Source organism: Ambystoma mexicanum, chromosome 8 (assembly GCF_040938575.1).
Source record: "Ambystoma mexicanum isolate Mex_15411 chromosome 8, UKY_AmexF1_1, whole genome shotgun sequence".
In the NCBI taxonomy this organism is placed as follows: domain Eukaryota; kingdom Metazoa; phylum Chordata; class Amphibia; order Caudata; family Ambystomatidae; genus Ambystoma; species Ambystoma mexicanum.
In genome coordinates, this window is record NC_090929.1 from 451,903,166 (window position 1) to 451,918,252 (window position 15,087).

Sequence of the window (15,087 nt, forward strand, 5' to 3'; positions counted from 1 at the left end):
ATAAATGGCAGAAGAGTTTTGCAACACACAGGGTATTTGTTTCAAGTGCCTAGGCTGTCACCCACTGCATTGCCATTCTAGGCTCAAATTTCCAGTGCTACGCTGATGACACTCAACTCATTTTCAGGCTGCCCTTGGCCACCTCCTCTCCCTCCCTCATCTCTGATTGCCTAACTGCCATTCAAGATTGGTGTGCCGCCAATGATCTCTGTCTGAATGCCAGCAAGACAGAGATTCTCCTCATTGGCAACCCTTCTCCATCCTTTCCCCTCTCTCTCTCTCTCTGGCTGGCCTCGCTTGGCCCTCCTCCTATCCCCACCTGTGAGGCTAAGAACCTTGGGGTCATCTTTGACTCCACACTTTCCTTTTACGCCCACATCTCTGAGGTCTCTAAAAAGTCAAACCTCCTACTGCAGCTCCTCAGAGGTACTCTTCTATTCCTTTCCTCTCCTTCCCCCAGCAGCTCACTGTCTCACAAGCTCTGGTTCTCTCTAGGTTGGACTATTTTAACAGCCTCTTTCTAAATCTACCTGCCTCTACTGTTCGCCCTCTGCAACTAATCCAGAACAGGACTGCAAGACTTGTCCTTGGCTTCAAGCCCTGGGATCGTATCTCTCCAGCTCTGAAATCTCTCTATTGGCTCTCAGTGGATGCAAAGATTACATTTAAAACCCTCTGCATTGTCCACAAGGATTTCTGGGGCCTGGGTCCAAAATACCTTCAGCTACCCCTCCGCAAATACCTCCCCTCTCAAGCTCTTCACTCCTCTACCGCTAACTCCCTCAGGCTCCGTAGTTTCTCAAATAAACGAGCCGTGGGTAGATCTGTTTTCAGCCAGGGCCTCTCTGAAACAGCCTCCCTTCCACTCTAAAACTGAGGAGAACCATCTCCGGTTCCGGGAGCACCTCAAGACCTTCCTCTTTGCATCTGCCTTTGCTCCCCTCCTCCCTTGCTGATCTGCTCTCTCTTGGCACTGTACACCTGTTCCCCCTTTGTCTCCTTGTCCTAGGTAGCTGCTCACCCTGCCACTCTTCTGCACTGCCTCCCGGCCACCCCTTGCACTGGAGACTGTATCTGTACCCATACAGTCCCCCATAACCCCATTGTTTTCTTCTTTTTATGCACTTATCAGACTTACCCAGTCTGCTGCCGTAAACACAGCACTTGCCACTTGCTGGCTGCACTACCCCTGATTATTACTCCATTATCTATTTTATTTTTGTATATATTATTATTCATCTGTCTATCCTCTGTTCCGCACTTTCCACTCTCCCCCTTCCATGCACTTTTCCCTTCCAATGCACTTGCAGGTTCTCAATGTCACTGGGCCTAGTAAGATTGTTGTTTTGTTCTCCATTGCTCCCCTGCACCCCCTCCCTTGCCTTGTCACGCTCTGAAATACTTGTGTACGAGCACGATACAAATAAAATATCATATCATATCATGAATGAATGCCAAAGTAATATCGTTAGATCTTGAAGCCAGCTAATTTGTAGGATACTTGAAAAATGGAACATACCAACTGCAAAGTTTTGTTTTGATACGATGCATATCCAAAACATGTTTTTGTTCATAGATTGCAATGTATCTTAGAAAGTCGCTCCATTGTTCTGTTTTCCATTTGACAGGCAGGTGATTTTAACAGTTTGGTATTTATTTTGTGTTTTGTCGATTCTCATTGCTTTTAATATCACTTCCCCATTTCAGCATGGTTATTTTTCCTTGTTAACACTTTTGGTGGCGTTTCTGGTCACGTCAGAGAGATTTTTCTACCCTGGCATGTTCTGGGTAAGAATATGTCCTCATTTGTTAATCCTATTTCTGTTCACACACTTCATCTAGATATTGTTGGTTTATTTTCTATGTACATGGTAGCACTTTATAAAAGGGAAAGATCCCCAAAACATGTAGTGTTTTAATGGGATGAAATCACAAGAATTGATTGTTTTTCTAATTACATGAATTATGGATTGATTCCCAAGTCCTGGATACTTAAGAGCAAACCTGGGGTGAAGAAACAGTGAAGCTCATTAATGGATGTTCAATCTTTGTAGCTTAAATAATCCTGCTTTAAGGCATTTTAGTGACTGCCCTGCACAGCCCATGAGTCCTTTATCTCAGTTGCGGTGAGGTCGGACAACACAGAGGGGCAGGGAAGGTTCCTTCCCTACCCGGACTACAGGAGGCAAGAAACATTCTAAATCCGCAGTTCTATACTTTCACAGTTTTGGAATATAGTTTCCAGTCTGGCGAAGGCTCTCTGAACCCTTTTTTCCCCCATCATTGTATGCGCTTATGTGTTTTCCATTTTGTGTATGTCTTAATGACATTCAAATCTCCTATAAACTAATTCTGCTGACAATTCGATTCGTTTTTACTTGGTCATTAGGCAAGGATGTCATCTTAACTTTTGTGTTATGACCCGAACACATCGAACTGGAGCTCCTTAACCTCTTTTGGCATATTGAGAACCTTTCTCTGGAGACTTTTTGCCAAGAGTTATTCAAATCTGTGAATGTGCTTTCCTCGAGTAAGTTAATTCCATCAGCTGTGACTTCCCCAATACAGGATCATCTGCAACCTGGGTCTTTGGCTTCCTTGAAGAGCATTGCTAATTTGAATGTCAATAAGCATTGAGTATTTTACTGCTGTCAGCGAATAAGATGGTACTTGTTTAGGAAAAAAGTCCTTTTAATTGTTTTTCAAGAAACTGCAGTTGGATCTCTTTCAAAACACACCGACTTTGCTGCTTTTTAATGCTTTGACCTCTCCCGTCCCTGTGTGGCAACGCAAATACAGTACTAGTACCTGGGACTGTGTGAGGGGGGATGAGGGGGCAGATTAAATGCTCAGTTGCCCTTAGTTTTGGGTGTACATGTATTTGATTCTGTTTAGACGCAAGCTTTGCATTGTCAGCCATCTTATGGTTAGACTTGAGTACTGCAAGTTGTTTACTTCCAAATTAAAAAGCGATTGACAGTGTCATTCGTGTCACACTGTCCCCTATGTGTACACTTACCCCATCATGCATCGAGGTACTCAGATTGTTTTTTTACTGCATTGATTTGTTGGTTGAGAGTTAACTGAGCATGTTATCTTGACTTGGCACAACACTTGATGCTGACCTCGGACACAATTGGCTCGGTGCCTGAAAGCTTCAACTGCTGTGCAGCATCTCCCAAAATAGCGGTGTGACAGGGCCTGCTTTTAGGGCCTGTCGGGAGTGGGATTCATCCAGCCCCAGCACCCGACCGCTGCCTGAATGCAGACAGATCCCTTCCAACCGCATGCTTACATGGAAGATGCCGGCAGGAAGACCGCGCTACAGGACTAAGCTGAACAGTGTTGAGTTGCGCTTTGCCGCAAGTTGCGTTGAGCGCAACACCACCAGCTGCTGGGAGGAGAGCGTGCTTCCTGCTGATGGCATCAGCTGGAGCCTGCACAGGCAGAGTAACACCCACCACATCACCAAGAACACCCACATCATCAAGTACTCCCCATTGGGAAAGGTGAGTCCATAGCCGACAAGGGAGATTTTATTTGTATTAATATATAGAGGCCTTCAAGAAAAAGCCTAAAATCACTAGCCCACCAGGGATATCAATACAGCAAAACGGCCTATAGGAAGGACTGGGAAATCTCCCATTCCCTGTGGGCCACTGCAGACTCCACATGAGAAATGCCGTTCTCCAGCATGGGGTCTGGCATGGATTCACATGCTCATGAATATTCCCCGTCGTCAGGCTGGGAATCCTCGGTAAAGAAAAAATCAGTATCAGTTTCGTTTCTGATCTGTCTTTCGTAGTAGTAACCAATCACTGATCTCTGCGTCATACTGACCACAGCCAATGACTGCCCTCTACCTAAGCCCCGCCTCTGGCAGCCATCTTCAGATTTTTACCGCACGTTCAAGTGTTGGGATCCTCGTGCTATTGCTCTCGAGCATTTCTCAGAAAAATTTCTCTTTTTTCGGTCAAAGAGCTTCAAGCTCCACCGTCTCTTCATCCGATCAACGGGGACCCGTCTCGGATTCGTCTATGCCCCTCAAGGGTGAAGATTTCGTCGAGTCACGCTTTTGGAGGACTCCAGAAGTTTATCAGGCCCATCTCGGACATGGCCCAGGAGAAGGGAAGCTCGACGCCCGGAAAGCTGTTCAGGGTCTGCCCTGGATGCCAGCTTCAGAATGTCTTCAAGGAGGACGAACACTCCTTTTGCCTTTACTGCCTACATGAGGACAAGACACACGTGGAGAAGGACTGTGCGTTTTGCGGCAATATGTCTGAGCGGACCATGAAGGACCGCCATCAACGTCTCGCCAACTGGCTGGAAGGAAAGAGCCCGTCGGGCGAGAAGAAGTCTGAGCGGTCTTCTAAGACCTTTGAGGGCGCCCCGGCGACGGGGGTCCAACAGAAGGCCAAGCACCGCGAGTCCGCTGGCACCGGGAGCGCCGAACGGTCGGGCTCTACGGGCGCCAGGCAGGGCGCATCCTCCCCGGCGCCATCAACCACGAGCCAACGCTCTGGCTCGGGTAAGAGGAAGGCCGAGCACCCGGCGAAGCTCCTGGAGAGACCCCAGTCGTGCCCTAAGGCCCCATCGGAGGGGGAGCGAGGTGGTGACCCTCCTCCCAAGGAGAAGGCGGTGAGCGCACCTAAGGTGGTGAAAGCCTTGATCCATCCGGCCAAGGCCTCTATCGAGACAGTCGCGGCGGCCCTGGCTCAGCCTGTGGAGGCTACACCAGTGGTGGCGGCCCCGGGGCCCAGGATCTCCGTGCCACCGCGGAGGGAGTCCTCTTTCATGCCCATCGACAGGACCCCCGTGAAACCTCCGACGGAGAAGAAAAAGGGGGCAGGAGGTCGTCGTGGACTCGGCCTCAACCCCTGAGGAGGAGCTGATCGAAGTCTTAGGCCACGGCCCTGGAGTGGAAGAAGGCCATCCTGTCGGGAGGGACCCCGACGTGGAAGACGACGAGGGCGTCGAGGATGCCGACGGGGCTCCTGATCTCCTGTCGGATCTCCCTCAACCAGTGCCGCAAGACAACTCGGCGGCCATTTTGTTGGCTATACAGTCCTTATGCTCGGAGATAAGGACGAGACTGCCGTTACCACCAACGGAGGAACCGCTCCCGACGGGGGACCCGGAGCCAGGCCCTTCTGGGAGCCCTCCCCCTAAGAGAAGGATTCATCCTCCACCTCCTTTTCAGCCATCGCGCCCTGTTCAGCCCTCCTCCCCGTCCACGACACGTGGGGATGATACGGGGACTGACACGGCCGCGACGGGTACAGACGACAAGGTTTACGAGGATCTCCCGTCGTCACCTCCCACCCGGGCTTCCCCCGCCCGACGAGATTGGATCGTTTCACTCCATGATCGCCAGGGCATCCGAGCTTTTCCAGTTCTGCCCGGAAGAGAAGGAGGAAGGTTTCCTTTATCAACAGGGCAAGACCAAGAGGAAGACAGTCCTCGCTGTACCTCTACTAGACGATTTTTGGTATGAGGGCCTCGCCCTCCTCAAGAACCCATCCACGACGCCGGCTAGAAGGGATTGGTACGAGAAGAAGTACCGGGTCCCGGACGCGGCCCCCTTGTGCCTTCGGGCACAGCCGACCCCGGACTCGGTCGTCTCCGCTGCGGCCAGGAAGAAAGCGGGGGCGGGGCGCGGCCTCTAAGTCAACCTCCCCGCCGGACGGCGAGGGAAAGAAATTAGACACGGTGGGACGCAGAGTCATCTCGTCGGCAGCGACGACGATTAAGGCGGACAACGCTTTGGCTATCGTAGCCCGCTACGACAGGGAGTTGTGGTACAAACTGGCCCCCCTGCTGGACTTCCTACCAGACGACAAGAGGGCGGAAGCCCTAGAGATCTTGCAGGAAGGAGAGGTGGCGTCGGACCACGCCATTGCGATTGCGACTGACTTCGCTGACACTGGATTTCGACAGTTGGGCAACGGCGTGTGCCTTAGGCGGCTTGGATGGCTCAAGGCTACTGACTTCCGTCAAGACGTGCAGACCAGAGTCTTGGACATGCCGTTCGACGGAAACAACCTGTTTGGGAAAACAGTGGACGATTCCCTTCAAGCCATTAAGGCGGACACGGAGACGGCCCGGGCTCTTGGGGTTCTCCAGCAACGGCGGCCGCCCTTTCGGAGCGGCGGAGGCAAACAGGGTGCCTCCAAAGGTTCCAGCGGCGGATTTTCCACCTACCGTCAAGCGGCCCATTCGTCGTCACAGGAAGCTTACAGGGGACGAGGCAAGTCAGGCGGACCCCGCCGTCGTCGCCAAGGAGGACAAGGCGGCAAAGCCTTGTCGAAGCAGGACTGAACCGGCCGTGGGGTCGGGCCCCCACCGAAGCACCCCGGTGGGAGGCCGGCTGGCGAGCTTCGTCAGCGTGTGGGAGTCCATCTCCACCGACCGTTGGGTGCTGGACGCCCTAGCTCAGGGCCACGCGCTCGAGTTTCTAAAGAGGTGCCCGCGCGTCCCCCCCTGTGGCCAGGAAAGAACATCACGTCCCTCAACTTCTCTTGGAGGTAAAGGCGATTCTCAAGAAGGGCGCCATCGAGCTCGTCCCAAAGAGGCTTTGGGGCTCCGGAGCTTACTCAAGATACCTCTTCGTGAAGAAGAAGACGGGAGGATGGCGTCCCATCCTGGACCTACGACGACTGAACAAATTCATCAAGGCACAGAAGTTCCGGATGGTCACCCTCCAACACGTCCTGGGTCAACTGGAGGAGGGCGATTTCCTGTCGTCGTTGGATTTGGGGATGCCTACTTCCATATTCCCATCCTAAAGGGACACCGAAAGTTTCTCAGGTTCGTGCTCCAAGGGCGTCACTACCAGTTCAGAGCCCTTCCCTTCGGATTGAGGTCGGCACCCAGGGTGTTCACCAAGTGCCTCGCACAGGTGGCGGCAGAGCTGCGCCGAGAGGGGATCCACGTCTACCCCTACCTGGACGACTGGCTCATCCGAGCAAAGACGAAGGAGCTCGCCGTGGAGCACACGGCAAGGACCGTCCAATTGCTCACGGACCTGGGATTCTCCATAAACTACGCCAAGTCCCACCTGGTGCCCGCACAAGACGCACTGTTTCTGGGAGCGAAGCTCGACACAGTGTCGCTTCTGGCCTCTCTGTCGGAGGAAAGGACGAGGGCCATCTTGGGCAAGTTGCAGCGGATACTGGTTGCGGACGTGGCCAGGGTGAGGTCCATCAAGTCCCTCCTCGGAATGATGTCTTCTTGCATTTATCTCATCCGCCAGTGCAGGCTCCGGATGCGCCCGTTGCAGGAGTTCCTGGACGCGCGTTGGATCCAGACGACGGGCAGCTTCGAGGAGAGGATCACACTCGACGAGAGTTTCCGACGAGCGTTTCCGACGAGCGAACCGGTGGTGGGGCACCCGCGCGCATCTGACGGCGGGCATGGACTTCCAGACCCCCGGCCACCAGGAGACAGTGACCACGGATGCCTCCCTGGAAGGGTGGGGAGCGCACACCGAAAATCTGCACGCGAGAGGCCTTTGGCTTCAGACGGAGAAGTCCCTCCATATCAACGTCTTGGAGCTCCGTGCATTGTTTTGGGCCCTCAGGTCCTTTCTTCCGTCCCTCAAGGGCAAGGTGGTGAGGATCTTCACCGACAACACCACCACCATGTTCTACGTCAGGAAGCAGGGCGGTACCATATCCCCAGCCCTGTCCAAGGAGGCGCAGGATCTGTGGCACTGGGCCGTCGCCCAAGGGATGTTTCTGGTGCCGTTTCATCTGGCAGGGATAAAAAACACCATCGCCGACTCGCTCAGCAAGGAGCTGCGCTCGTCCCACGAGTGGGAACTACGACAGGATCTAGTGGACCGCCTCTTCCGACGGTGGGGCAATGGTTCCCGGACCTTCTGGACTTGTCAGCGTCCCCGTCAATCAAGCTGCCAGTGGACGCGGATCTTCTCTCCAGGGAAGGAGGCGCCATCCTCCATCACGACCCGAAGTCGCTGAACTTGCAGGCCTGGCTCCTGCAGCGTTAGAGTTTGGAGGATACGACATACCGGTCGACTGCAGAGAGGTTCTTGCAAAGGCCAGGGCGTCCTCAACTCTTAAATGCTATGGACACAAATGGAAGAGGTTCTCTGTCTGGTGCCACGCACAGAAGATTAACCCTCTACGGATTACGGCTCCCTAGATACTGCCGTACCTTCTGACGCTGGCCAAGGCTGGACTTGCGCACGCGTCTATCAAGATTCATCTTGCTGCGATCTCCCGATACACCAGAACCACGGGGCGGACGTCTTTGTGGTCTCATCGTCTGCTGGAAGAATTCATGAAGGGACTGTTCAGATCGTTCCCGCCGGTGAAGGCTCCAGCCCTGGCGTGGGAGCTCAACGTGGTGCTGACCAAGCTCATGGGACCTCCGTTCGAGCCTCTGCAGTCGGCTCCGTTAAAGTTCTTGTCGTGGAAAACAGCGTTTCTTGTGGCCATCACCTCCGCACTACGAGTGGGAGAGATCCAGGCCCTTTCCTGCAAGCCCCCGTACTTGACTTTTCACGACACGAGGGTAGTGCTCAGGACGCACCCCTCCTTCATGCCCAAGGTGCCGTTGGACTTCCACCTCAACGAACCCTTGGTGTTGCCTGTTTTCTTCCCGTCGCCTTCGTCGCCGGCCGAAAGGACTTTGCACTCGCTGGATGTGGCTAGAGCGCTGAAGTTTTACGTGGACCGCACAAAGTGTTTTCGGAAGACGTCACAACTTTTTGTGATCTTTGGACCTGTCAATCAGGGGAAGGCTCTCTCAAAGGCCTCCATTTCCAGATGGCTCTCCAGCTGTATCACGTACTGTCATCGGTTGGCAAACCGACCGCTGCCTGGCCGTCCGAGAGCCCATTCCACCAGAGCGATCGCAGCTACCACGGCGTTTCTATCTGGTGTGCCCTTGCTGGACATCTGCAGGGCTGCTACGTGGAGGTCGACGCACACCTTCACGAGATTCTACTGCGTCGATCGGGATTCCAGGGAGGAGTCCAGGGTCGGCCAAGCCGTGCTGCGCAATCTGTTCGCCTAAGGTGAGCCTGGTGAGGAGGTAAGAATTGCTTAATGTTGAGTTTGATGTAATGCTTAATGTTGAGCCTTTGCCACCTCCCGTGGTTGTGCATGTGTGTACTGCTATGTATTCTTATATTCATGAGCATGTGAATCCATGCCAGACCCCATGCTGGAGAAGGAACAAGTTACTTACCTGTAACTGTTGTTCTCCAGGCATCTGGCATGGATTCACATGCGAACCCTCCCGCCTACCCCTCTGCGGCTCTTCACTTGGTCATACTGCCACTTCACGTGCTACCAAATCTGAAGATGGCTGCCAGAGGCAGGGCTTAGGTAGAGGGCAGTCATTGGCTGTGGTCAGTATGACGCAGAGATCAGTGATTGGTTACTACTACGAAAGACAGATCAGAAACGAAACTGATACTGATTTTTTCTTTACCGAGGATTCCCAGCCTGACGACGGGGAATATTCATGAGCATGTGAATCCATGCCAGACCCATGCTGGAGAACAACAGTTACAGGTAAGTAACTTGTTCCTTACACTGCATGTTGAGGGGGTGGGAGCTTTCCATCCCTTTTAAGCCCTTCCCATAGTCTTCACATGTCAACCCCCACCCCTCAAGGAAGGTAAATGATTCACTAGGGTAAGAGGACTAATCGTGGGAGGGAGTGGGGTATTTAAGAAAGTGTGTGTCAGTGTTGCAGTATTTAGGTGGGTGAGGACGGGAGGTAGATGACGATATCCGAGAGACCAGAGCAGGCAAGAGCGATAGAAGTGCAGAGGCTATTGAAGAGAGGGGGCTCTGTGTAATGTTAGTGCGAGTGTGTGAGGAGTAAAGGTAGAGTAGGATTAGCGTAGTGGTGGCAGAGGTAGTAGTAGTTGGAAGTAGAGATAGTTGGTAGTGGGAGTTGCAAGTTAGAGAAAGGGGTATTTAGTAGTAGTTGAAATGGCCTTGAACAATAAGACTAGAAAATAAAAAGCAAATGTTGAGGAAAAGAAGTAGGAGTGACGGAGTGGGAGAATAGGAGTAGTCTGAGAGAGATTATAAAAAGAATAGCAAGAGACGAATGATGGAAAGGAATATGACAGCAGAGATCGACATCGAGGGATAATTTGAGGTAAGATAAATAGTAAGAACATGAGAAAGAAGAGGGGTAAGATAAAAGTGTGCAGTTGGAAAGGTGGAGTGAGATTTCAGAGGGGTAGTAATGTGGTGGGAGGAAAACATTGTGATACCCAGTGTAGAGGGGGTCAGGTAAGACTGTGTGCAAGGAGAGCAAGTGGCACTGAGCGATAGAAGGCACCATCCTGATCTTCCTAGAACATGAAGCAGAATAGGATGAAAAGATGTGATAGCTGAGCGGTGATCTGTGATAGAAGTTTGCGATAAGCCCGCTTTCACCAAGTGGAGCAAAGAAGGGGTCAGTGTGTGTGTGTGTGTGTGTTTGTGTGTGTTTGAGATTTTTTAGGCTTGTGGATCTGCTTAGAATCACTTGCATTGCATAGGCCTACATCTAGTGGAAGTAGTGGAGTATTGCACATACATTTTTTTGAAGTTTGAAAAGTGACGTTGACAGGGCGTGTCTGTAATACTATCCCTACTGTGATGTACCCTGTACCCATGATCCCTCACGTGTCGAAGTCCCTCTTGGATAATTATTTCTGATGCTTGTTAATCTGCTTAGAATCACATGCTGTGCATATAGTCCGACATCCAGTGGTAACACGGAGTATTGCATCTTGTCTTTCGGGGACCGAAAGGGGACGTCGGCATAGGCGTGTCTGTAACACAATCCCTATCGTGACGTGTAGTGTACCCAAAATCCCTCACGCGCCGAGGTCCCTCAGATTGTTTTTTTCTGCCCAGATAACTGGTCGCCCTAGAGCAGAGCTCTTACAGAAGACATTGTATATCTTATACCGACTTGTCGGTTATTCCCCGTTAAGTCACGGTCATAAGAACATCTTCGACGAAGACTGCGGGGGAGTCGTCTACGGCTGTGGATTTCGGGCGCCTAAGATCCGGCGGCCGGATTTTCCACGTGGTCTGGTCGGGGTGGCCATGGTTTCGGTATGTCTTTCCTCCTTTCCCCTCTTTACCCTTTTGGTCTGGTCATCTTTCCCTTTGGCTATGGAAAGGACTCCTTTTAGATTCTGCCCTAAGTGTAGGGCCAGATATCCTTGGAAGGACAAACACAGGACGTGCAACGCCGGTCTCCCCCTAGAGCATAACAAAAAGCGGTGTGCGGCTTGCAAACTCCTTCGGCCTAAGACCCTCAAGGAGCGCTGTGTAAAGCGGTGGGCTGCGTACGGTATGTCGCGGATGGAAGCCCCTTCCCCCTCCGCCACACCCGCTGAAAGTGAAGGAGGCACCTCAGTGTTTGGGAGAATTCTCATTCTATGGCTAATTTCCCGTACCTATAGAGTCCCCCAGCAGCTTTGCTGGATTTGAAGGGTTTGTTTTCTTCTCCTGCTAAGAGTGTGACTCTTTTTTTCCCCACTCTTAGGCATATTTGCTATGTGTGTTCTAGGCTATTTTTTGTGTTTAATGTCTATGGGGTTTATCTCACCCCCATAGGAACCATCTTTATCCACATGTGTTACACAGCACCCTCCGTGCAGTGACACGGGTGTCGCAGCGACCCCCAAACATAGACTCCATACCCTGGGAGTGACTACTGTCTCCCAGGGTATGTAAAGTCCCCATTGACTTTACTAGTCAATCTTTATGAACAAAACCAGTAAAACCCATCTTACTATGGAGGTACTGGCAAGAGTTAATAGTTTTTCCCTTATGTTCATTTTCGAGAGGGTACTGTACAGTCCCTCTCTCAAATGTTTCTGGCTGGTGGCAGTTGTCACTACCAACAATATTCAACCGTGAATATTTCCCTATGGGATTTTCCCATTGTTCAAGGCTACCACATTTACTGACAGCCTCTAACATATCGCCGGTTTATTTTTATATTAACTTTACTCCGGTATGTTTTAAGTGCCAGAATTTTATATAAATTCGTTCTCGTGTCTTTCTCTAAACTCCTAACCCAGGTTGGGGATCCTTTGTTCGTCCTTTTGGCGGGCTTCTGCCACGAAGCACTCCTTTCGGCACCACTGAGTCTGGGGTGGATCCATTGTGTCGGAGGGGAAGTAGGACCCCTGGACAGAGTTGCAACCCATGTCGCACTCTACCCTGATAGGTTGGAGGGTCTCCCGCCAGGATGACCACTCCACTGTGTGAGTGACAGCTAGGCTGTATGAATGGGGATCTTTGCATAAAAGCAGGGTCCTGAGACTGAAAGAGCAAGACGTTGCCACTGGAACTAAGAAACTGAAGAGGAGATAAGCCAAAGCAATCTGCAACAACTGAACCACTGGTGAAGCCCTGCTGCAGCGTCTCACCACTTTTCTCCACACGACGAGAGAAGATCTTCATCTGCAAGAGCCTTCTTCCCTTGAGCTGGTGGGGCCAACCAGTTTGCCAATCACCTTCCTGGACCTGCCTTGGCCGAATCGCCAGTACCCTGTACTCGGAGACCGGATAGCCAGGCACCTGTCCACCCGGACCGCGATTTAAAGGAACGTACCTTTTTATTTCGTTAGGCAACACCCCGGCTGGTTTCACCCCTTCGTAGTGCAGTGACTCGAACCTTCCTCCACGACGAGTGCCTCTCTTCCTCTGCTGAATCTCCCGAACTGCAGGAACTACCAGGAACAACCACCACCGCAGGAGCCTCTTCTTCATTTTAAGGTACTTTGTTCTGCCAGGCCGCGCTTTTTCGTTGGTAGCAGTAAAGTTGTTTTAAATCCTTTACCTACCTGTTGGGTTGGCCACCCCTATCTTCTAACATTGTCTTTCACCTTCTGCATCCACCTTTTCAAATTGTTTAACAGACTTGACTGCAGCTACAAGAACATTTTACTCCTGGGCCCTTTGCCCTGCACCACGGACTCTGGCACAGGCCTATTGACTCTGGCTGAATTTGTTAGAATTGCCTTCTCTAGATTGCTTCTCAACTAGAACTGTGTTGATGCACCTAATTCTTATAACCACCTTTTCCATCCCAAGTCTTCTGCTATCACAAAAAACCCTACTCAGACCACCAAGTCTAGTCAGAGAAACTTCCAGAAAGGGTCATCCCCAGTTCTAGAGAATGGTCTAGTGATGACACAGACAGGGTCATGTCAAGGATGTCATCATTGGCAGATTTTTACGCAAAAAACCCTGAACACTTTCTCTCATATACTCTCGACGGGTCAGCACCCTCGGGCTCTAAGGATCCTATACCTCCAAGTAAAAAGTCCCGGTTTGAAACACCAACACGGTCTTCGGACCCCTTCTATGTACAGCCCTACTCTCAGTATCAAGGAGAGTCATCCTTTTGTGAGGATCCAGATTTGGGCATGTTGGAAGAACAAACTGGTACGGGCTACTATGGGGATGATGAGGACCAAGAAGAGGATGAGGACGACCCGGAAACCTACAGAGTAGATTCCCCGGTAGAGAAGGAACCCCCGGTTACCGACTCCCCTGTCGACAACCAACTTCTCCTGAATGAAGTGCTGTCTCGAGCAGCTGAACCTTTCCACATTGACACCCAGGGTGCTCAAGAGGAGAGGGACTTCGCCAAAGAGTTAGTGGGAGAAAGGAGGCCTGTTGCTCAGGCCATCCCTATCCTGAAGTCTATTCAAAGGAGAATAGACCCTTCACTCGTAAATCCTAACCTCACCAGAGCAGTGAACCCCAGGATTGAGAAACTTTTCAGGGCAGCCCAATCAGACCCACTGTGTATTAGGGGTGTCAAGGTATTAGTTTTATGACGGTACAATAACCTTCTTGCCAAATGACGGTATATCATGGTTATCGCGGTATAGCAGGTGGAGTTAACTAATCTTAACAAATATTTTCTAAAAGGTCATACATTGTCAGATTTATCATCACAAACAAAACCAGGCACCCAGGGCCAGAATTGGGCTTTTCAATATACTTTCCACTGAAATGCCACCCCTTGCTTCCACCAAACTCAAACACATGTGTTGAGAGGAGGAGGAGGAGGAGGGGCGGGGGAGCCCTGCTGCGACTAGCAAAGCAAACTGAATGGCTTTTCTTAAGTTGTCATTTAGGCTTTTAGCCCCCCCACTGGCTACTGGTGAAGATGAACATGTTGCCATTTTGATAACCTGCATGCCACAGATCAATGGAGTCTGATGGTAGTATATGCTTGTGCGCATACACACGAACACGCACTCTCTCTTTACGTTACAGCCTTTAGTTTACTTGCGGGGGAATTGGTGTTCAGTAATTACGGACATGTTACACCTTGGTATGGCAGCAGGGAATACCCACAGAGATGAGTAAATTTCGCAGTGTGACTTATTATATGTAAATTCAATGATGGAACCAGGGAAAAGCCCCATTGTTATATGTTTAGAAAACTTTAGCCATTATAAATATATAAACCTCAAAGCCGCCAACCCAAAATAAACCCTTTTCCTTCTTGGCACTGTATTTATTCTTCCTATTGCTAACATATTGATTTTGTGTCAGGCACGTGTGGTTTATGGGATGGCATTTAAAAATTGTTTCAACTGAAACTACTTGGCAGACGGCACATCCAACACTGCAAGACCAAGACTGCAAGACCGCACAGCACTTGCTTACTGCAGCCTTTCCAAATCAGATTGAAAAGCACACTTAACGGTATGAACGGTATACCGGTATAAACAATGTGACGGTTATTATTGTTCAATTAAATGGTTCACGGTATCTTTAACGGTATACCGTAATACCGTTACATCCCTACTGTATATAAGGGGGCATCTGAAGCCGGACTCCCTAGTTGTTACAAACACCCGTAAGAGGGCTGGAACACCGTTGTCATTGTCCGAAGCTCCTCCCGACAAGGAGAGCAAGAAACTGTATGGGTTGGGCAGGAAAGTTGCCTCCACTTCCGCATACCAGGCAAGGATTGCCAACTCCACCACCCTGTTGGCCAGCTACAACTGCCATCAATGGTAAGAAATCGCGGCACTCATAGACTCCGCCCCAGAACCCTTAAAGAGCCAGT

General features: G+C 51.0%; 1 protein-coding gene across 14 annotated transcripts in view; it reads left to right on the forward strand.

The window, feature by feature from the left end:
• RERE (arginine-glutamic acid dipeptide repeats) overlaps positions 1-15,087 on the forward strand; it is a 2,107,422-nt gene that overhangs the window by 1,191,874 nt on the left and 900,461 nt on the right. The gene's annotated exons all lie outside the window — the stretch shown is intronic.